General features: G+C 46.1%; 1 non-coding gene across 1 annotated transcript; it reads left to right on the top strand.

Annotated features, from left to right (window-relative positions):
- Positions 1 to 3,505: 3,505 nt before the first annotated feature.
- On the top strand, positions 3,506 to 3,613 carry LOC124102787 (U6 spliceosomal RNA). The gene has a single exon (XR_006854984.1). It is a non-coding gene; the product is annotated as a U6 spliceosomal RNA (small nuclear RNA).
- Positions 3,614 to 7,883: the final 4,270 nt, after the last annotated feature.

The raw sequence follows: 7,883 nt of genomic DNA on the forward strand, positions 1-7,883 counted from the left end.
TATAGCCCACCTCAGATTTGCCATCCACTCCTTGGGCCCCTGGTCGCACCGACCTTGGTCATACAATCAGGAATTCCCTGCCCTTTCTTACAGTACTCATGTTTCCCTTCCCTTCTATCTGGTGTCCAGCTGACTGGTTGCTTTACACGGCTGCTTTGGTTTTCTATGCTTTATGTCCATTTTTCAGTTAAATGATCATATTGCTGGTTGGAGTTCTCAGAACCATGGAGTCTCCAGCTCTGAAGTCTTAGTTCCAGAGCACAATATTCCTGGAACCAAAGTATAAGGTAGAAAACAAGAGAAGCAGGAGACATTTCACCTGGGGGAGGTGGTGTTCTTGACACACCAAAATCTGACACCATGCAGCTCTAGTGCCAGCTCTGGGCTTCGGAGGAGCACTGTGGTATCCCTGGCTGGTTTGGAATAGCTGCAGGGGCTCTCCAGGAGAGAGGAGGCTTGCCTTAGTCTGTACTTGGTAGAATTTTATAGGTAGTGGTTAAACACTTGTTAAAAAGCAGTTATGAGCCAGAAGCAGTGGCACACGCCTGTAATCCCAGGAGCTCAGGAGGCTGAGGCAGGAGGATTGCGAGAGCCAGCCTCAGCAGTTTAGTGAGGTCTTAAGTAACTCAGGGCCTGTCTTTAAATAAAGTACAAAAACGGGTTGGGGATGTGGCTTAGTGTTTAAGTGCTCCAGATACAAAAAAAAAAAAAAAAACCAATTATGAAATGATTGACACATGTGATGGGCCCCTTGAAGAGTGTTATAGAGGACCAACAGCATCAGATCATCTGGGAGTTTGCTAGGAATTCAGACTCTCAGGCCTCCTGCCTCTTCTATTGAATCAGAATCTGCATTTTACATGACCCTCTCATGATTTGAATCCACATCAAAGTTTAAGAAGCACTGCCCAAGAATTCTACTTCTGCCTCCTTCCTTCCTTCCTTCCTTCCTTCCTTCCTTCCTTCCTTCCTTCCTTCCTTCCTTCCTTCCTTCCTTCCCTCCCTCCCTCCCTCCCTCCCTTCCTTCCTTCCCCGCTACTGGGGATTAAATCTAACAGTGCTTAACCACTGATCATATCCCCAGCCCTTTTCTATATTCTTCTAGAGACAGGTTCTCTCTGAGTTGCTTAGGGCCTCGCTAAATTGCTGAGGCTGGTTTTAAACTCTCAATCCTCCTGCCTCAGCCTCCTGAGCCGCCGGGATTACAGACGTGCACCACTGCTCTCTGCTCTAAATTCGCCTCTTAAAAACATATTCCAAGGACAGTTTATAAATACTGTCAGTGAGCTACCTCTGCAGGGACATGGCTTCTTCTCAAAGGGTGAATAGCACAAGATGCAAAGAAAATGGTATCACCACTGAATGGTCCCATTCCTCCCGTGCTGCGTCCGGCTAACGGAGCCGAGTCCAGCGAGGGACGGCGGGGTTAAAAATACACAGGACACCAAGGTTCTTCATCCAGGAGGGAGCGTGTGCGTGCTTTATTGCCAAATTTGTTCCCCTTATATATCTTTTTAACAGCTGCGGGAAATTACTCAAAAGTGAGGAGGGGAGAGTAATAACTGCGTCCTTGGGTTACCATCACGTCACCGTCCCCTATCAGGAGGCTGGAACAGGTCAAAATGTTCCCGAGAGACACATATGCTCCAGGCAGATAAATAGGGAACCGCAAGCCCGCGTCATGGCCTTGTGAGCTGGCCACATTGACATGCATAACAAAGAACTGGGGGTTGAGTCCCCAGGGGCCAGGGCGGGCCTACTATCAGCACTCCCGTCCTTGTCTGGTCCCCTCTCTTCCTAGCTCTTGTCAAGAGATGATCATTATCTGAGAGACCACTGGGGTGGAGGTGGTGGGGAAGAAGGGCCAGGAAGTGGGTGGGCCTTATGGAGATGCAATGCCAGTTCTCCCCCAACCCTTCCCTAACTCTGCAAATGACTTCCTGCTGCTCTCCCTGCAGCAGAACAGGGGCCATCAGAGCCATAAGCCTTGGCAGCAAGAAACTCTGGGTGTTTTCTGAAGGAGTGCCAGCCTGTGTGCTTTAAGTGAAAGTCTTCCCCAAGCTTGGGCAATTTAATTATTAACCAACAGATGAAAGGATAAAAAAAAAATTGTGGCACATGATGGAATAGTACTCAGCAATAAAAAGAAATGGAATTGCCAGGTACAATAGCACACGCTTATCATCCTAGTGACTGGTGAGCCTGAGGCAGGAGGATCATGAATTCAAAGCCAGCCTCAGCAACTTAGAAAGGACCTAAGCAACTTAGTTGCTATCTCTAAACTTAAAAAAACATGAAGAGGGCTGGGTATGTGGCTCAGTGAGCACCCCTGGGTTCAATCCCTGGGACCCAAAACATTTGGACCCAAAACATTTATAAATAAATAAATAAACATTCTATAAGACTGCATTCATATAAAATTCTAGAAAACACAAACGAACCTATATAGTGATAGACAACTAGCAGTGATTCTTAGGAACTGGGGACAGATAAGGGTTGGAGGGCTGGATTGCCAAGGGGCACGGGAGACTTTGAGATGCTGGATATATTCTCTACCTTGATTCTGGAGCTGATGGTTTCCTGAATGTATATGCACGCCAAAATTTATAAAACTGTATAGTTTAAAATGTGCAGTTTATAGCAATTAGAGAAATGCAAATTAAAACTACACTGAGATTCCATCTCACTTCAGCCAGAATGGCAATTATCAAGAATACAAGTAACAATAAACATTGGTGACAATGTAGCAGAAAAGTTTCACTTATACATATCTGGTGGGACTGCAAATTGGTGCAACTACTCTGGAAAACAGTATGGAGATTCTGTGGAGTACTTAGAATGGAACCACCATTTGACCCAGTTATCGCACTCCTTGATATGTACCCAAAGGACTTAAAATCAGCATACTATAGTGGCACTGTCACATCAATGTTTATAGCAACTCAATTCACAATAGCTAAGCTATGGAACCAACCCAGGTGCCCTTCAACAGATGAATGGATAAAGAAAATGTGGTATATATACACAATGGAGTGAATATTACTCAGCCTTAAAGAAGAATGAAATGATTGGCATTTTCAAATAAATGGATGGAACTGCAGACTGTCACGATTCATGCTAAGTGAAATAAGCCAATCCCCCAAAACCAAAGGCTAAATATTCTCTCTGATATGCTGATGCTGACTCACAATGGCGGGGAGGGAAGTGGAGGTTCACCAGATTGCACAGTGGGTAGTGGGAGGCAGGAAGCGGGTATGGGAATGAAAGACAGAAGAATGAATCAGACACAACTTTCTTATGTTCATTATGAATACATGACCAGGGGAACTCCCCATCATATTCAACCACAAGAATGGGAAGTTATACTCCGTGTGTGCATGATATGTCAAAATACACTCTACTGTCATGTATAACTAAAAAGAACAACAACAACAAAATCTATACTCATAATACCTCCCAAAATAAAACGTGCAGTTTATTTTATTTTTCTTATACTTTAATAAAGCTGTTTACAAAAACAGAGAGTGTGCTTAAATTGGAATGATACAGAAAAGATTAGCATGGCCCCTGCACCAAAGATGACATGCAAATTCATGAAGCATTCTATTAAAACAAAACCAAAAACAACCCAGGGGAGAGGTGGGGGTGGGATGGGGAGAAAGCTGTTGGTCCAAATAACCAAGAGCCAGAAAAGAACAATAAGAGAAGAATAATGGGCAGAAGCCTGAAGCTAAAGCAAGGAGAAACCAAAAGCAAGAGGACTATCCTTGCACCGTCTGGCCTCTGTGCTGGGGGCAGGCAGCTGCCTTGGCAGGGGCAGACCAGAGAGAGGCACCCAGACTCTAGTCCTCCCTGGCCCCAGGATTCTTTCCACACCGAAGGCAGGCTGGCTCCCGGGACCTTCTGGGCTGGAGAGAAGCCACGTTCCCAGGCTGGCTCTGATAGGAGCCTCACTTATCAGAGAAACAAGGGCCGCTGGGGCCGGTGCATTCTGAGCCTCGTCCAGCTCTCTCTTTCCTAAGCCAAAGTCAGATGGCTTTGAATGACATCTGAAGCATTGCTCGCAAGAACGGTCACCCCATGGCACTCTGAAATTTCTTTAGGCGGGGACATAGGAGGAATGGTGGATAACCTGAGTATTGGGACTTGCTTAAACTTGTGCATTGAACCACAAGAAAGGCAGGTCTGCCTCCAATTATTTCACCATGGTGTAAAATGGTTTATGGTGACCAGTGACTACCATGTTCTATGTGACACAGATTATATGACATTGTTTTCAAAGGGCATCCCTGGCAGAGTCTCTTCTACTTGGATTTAACCAGCCACATGAGCTGACTTTTTTTTTTTTTTTACACTAATGACATCTCTGCTAATTAAGCAGTAATAGCAGTTTCCTCCAGAGCTAGAGGCCACAGGAAAACTGTATTTATCTTCAGTGGCTTTGAGATGACCTTGCTCCTATAGAAAGGGAGAGAAGCAGTGACATTCCCCATCAGGGAAGGATGAATAGAGAGACGGCCTCATGGGAATTTAGGCAGCATGCCTGAAGACAGGCTCTTAACTCTGGCACCATAGTTTTATGGTTAAGATATAATTTTTGTGTGATAAAATTCAACCTTAGTATAGTTCAATGAGTCTTTTTAAAAATTTTAATTCAGTAAGCTTGACGAATGTGTTGCGTAACCATCATCACAACTAAAATACAGAACAGCTACCAGGATTTCTCTACAGCTCTCACCTTGCTGTAGTCAACCTTCTCCACCCTGAGACCCAGGCAACCATTGATCTGTCTCCTGTCCCTAAAGGTCCGCCTTTGCTGGAGCATCATATGAATGTCAACACTAGGTAGACTTGAGCCTGGCTGCATTCATTTAGCAAGTGTTTCCAAGGTTCATGAATGTTGTAGCATGTGGCAGTCATTCTTTTATTTTTATTTTTTTAATTGCTGGATAAAATTTCATTGTATAGACAAATGTACCACAGTTGGTTTGTCCATTCCCAAGTGAAGAACACTTGTGTTGTTTCTGACTTTGGGCTCTTTTGAATAAAGCCACTGCTATAGTTTGGAGCTAGAATGTTCCCCAAAGACCCATGTGCTAAAGGCTTGGCCCTCAGCTTGGAGCTCTTATAAGATGGTGGATTTTTTTTGGAGGGGGCATGTTTGTTGCTGGAGATTGAACTCAAGGGCACTCAACCACTGGCCACACTCCCAAAAATAAATAAAATATTTTGTATTTTATTTGGAGACAGGGTCTCACTGAGTTGCTTAGCGCCTCACTTTTGCTGAGGCTGGCTTTGAACTCTCGATCATCCTGCCTCAGCCTCCTGAGCTGCTGGGATTACAGGCACACCACCGCACCCAGCTAGATGATGGAAATTTTAAGAGGTGGAGACTAGTGGGAGGTCTTTAGGACTTTGGGGGTGTGTTTGAAGGGGACTGTGGGACCCTAGTCTCTTCTCTCTTTTGTCTCTCTGTCAGCAGGAGGGAGTGTTGCTCCATCATGGACTCCAGCCACGATGGGCTGCCTTACCCAAAGGCCCACCTGACCGTGGATTGGGACTTCTAAAACTTTGAGCCAAAATTAACCTTTCTCTTTTCATAAGCTGATTATCTCCGGTTTTTTATTATGTTGGTAGAGAGCTGACTGCCACAGCCACCATTAGCATTATGTACAGGTTGTTCTGTTCAGAATTATCTAGATTTTGATTCTAACTGGGAGTGGGGTTCTTGGTCACATGGTCAGTGTTTGCTTACCTGTGGAGGGGACAGCCAAACTATTTTTCAAAATGATTGGACCATTTCACGTTCCCATCTGTCATATAAGAGAGTTCCAGTTGCTTTGCATCTTGGCCAGCAGTTGGTATTTATTGTTAGTTAGGCTTTTTTTTTTTTTCTTTAAGCCATTCTAATAGACATGGGGTGGCTTCTCATTGTGGTGGTTTATTTTGCAGAACTCTAATGGCAAAATTGTTGCACGTTTTTTTAAAAAATATTTATTTTTTAGTTGTAGTTGGACACAATACATTTATTTATTTATTTGGTGTTGAGGATCGAACCCAGGGCCTTGAACATGCCACAACCCCAGCCCCTGTTGAAGTCTTTTTGTGTGCTTGATTGCTTGTTCGGGGAGAGGTTTGTTCGGACTCTTGCTGCAGTGGCTGAGGTTGAGGTTCTCCACACAGTAGGGCTGTTTCTCTGGTACCTGCCTGAACAAGCGGTCTTAGAAACTCAAAGTAAGACAGTGTATACTGAGAAATCAGGGAGGAGGAGGAGGGCAGATAACAGAGACCCGTGTAAGGCTACTAAAGGAGAGAGGGTCCAAATACAGTGTGGGTAGTCAGCTTGACCGTGTTCTTAGATGAATCTACAAGACCCAGGAGCACAAGGAAGCCCTGACTGAATCCCCAGAGAAGCAAAGGTGTGCTCCGCTTGACACCCAGGGGAGAAACACATTCTGCTACTCCAGAAGACAGCTCAGAAAGGGAGGAAGCGAAGGCAGGAACAGCCTGGTTAGGAGTCATGGAACGTGTCAAATAGGGAACTGTGGCCAGAAGACGACACCATGCCTCCCTGTGTCTAGCTCCTGTCCAGGGCCTGAAGACTAGGCACCCTCCATCTTCCTGAGCCCATTTCCCCAGTGGGCGGGATCTGATGGTTTTGCTCCTCTCTGCTCACACAGATTATCTCTGGTTTTTATTGTGTTGACAGAGAGCTGACTGACACTTCTAAAGACAGCTGTGCATTCACTTTTTTTTTTAAAAAATATTTTTAGTTGTAGATGGACGTGATACCTTTTTTATTTTATGTGGTTCTGAGAATTGAACCCAGTGCCTCACACGTGCTGGGCAAGCCCTCCACCACCCAGCCACAGCCCGGTGTTTGTTCCACAGACATTGACAGAACTGTTAGTAGACACAGGAGCCATGCCAAGGGCTTGGTGTGTGACTGCTGACCAGAGACACCTTTCCAATCAGGCCGTCTCTCCGCCATCCTGCCTGCCCTCCTTCCTGTGGCTTCAGTCCACACAGACCCTCTGAGGAAGAAAGGAAGGAGCAAGCCCCGTGTTTGGTGTCTTCTAGGTACAGTAAGATGCGACTACCACAGGAGACCAGGGGAGGCACTAGAAAGCTGTTGATTCTATTCACGGTGCTGGACACAGGAGGTACAGTCGCTGTGCAGGCCACATGGGAAGGTCACTGTGGTGGCCAAGGAGGCAGCAGACAGGAGCCAGGGGAAGCATTAGGCCAGTGGTTTCTGGGGAAGGGCAGGGCAGGGCAGTGTAACCCTTTTAGGGTGGTCAACTTTGAATGGTTTTAGTGGGCTTTAAGGTATAGGGAGGTCCCTAGCTGCCTGCTACCTGACCCTGGGTTGACTAAAGCCAAGGACTGTGGCCTCCTGGGAGGCAAGGGCCGGTGAAGGAGTCTGGCTCTGGATTGGTTAGTTGCATTTGAAAGGCATGCTCCCAACTGGTTCCTTCCTACCTCCAAGAAAAGGCTCGCCCCTAGAGGGGCGTCTCTCCCCAGGCAGAAAGATTAAGATGTCTAAACCTCATAATATACAGAAATAGTTTTAAATATTTACAACACACCATGGAAAACCCGCTTCACTGCCAAAGACTTGAAACTGAATATGAATTTAATTCCCACTAAGAAGGGAGGCTGGCAGGAGGGCGGGCGCCTTCCACACACAGAGGAAGGGCATCTGAGAAGAACAGCTCACACAGGGCCAGGAGACAGTGCGGGATAAATATCTTGGACAAGCATCCGAGGGGAAGGCAGCATCCCGGGCCATGCTCTTGGCCACCAGGTGCCCTGTGACAATAGATGCAGTGCTCCTGAACCTGCAGGGCAGGTGCTTAAATCATCCTTCTTTGTCAACTCCG

This window comes from Marmota monax, unplaced genomic scaffold, assembly GCF_021218885.2.
Source record: "Marmota monax isolate L192 unplaced genomic scaffold, Marmota_monax_Labrador192_F-V1.1 WCK01_AAM20220418_F8-fsc00002, whole genome shotgun sequence".
NCBI lineage: Eukaryota > Metazoa > Chordata > Mammalia > Rodentia > Sciuridae > Marmota > Marmota monax.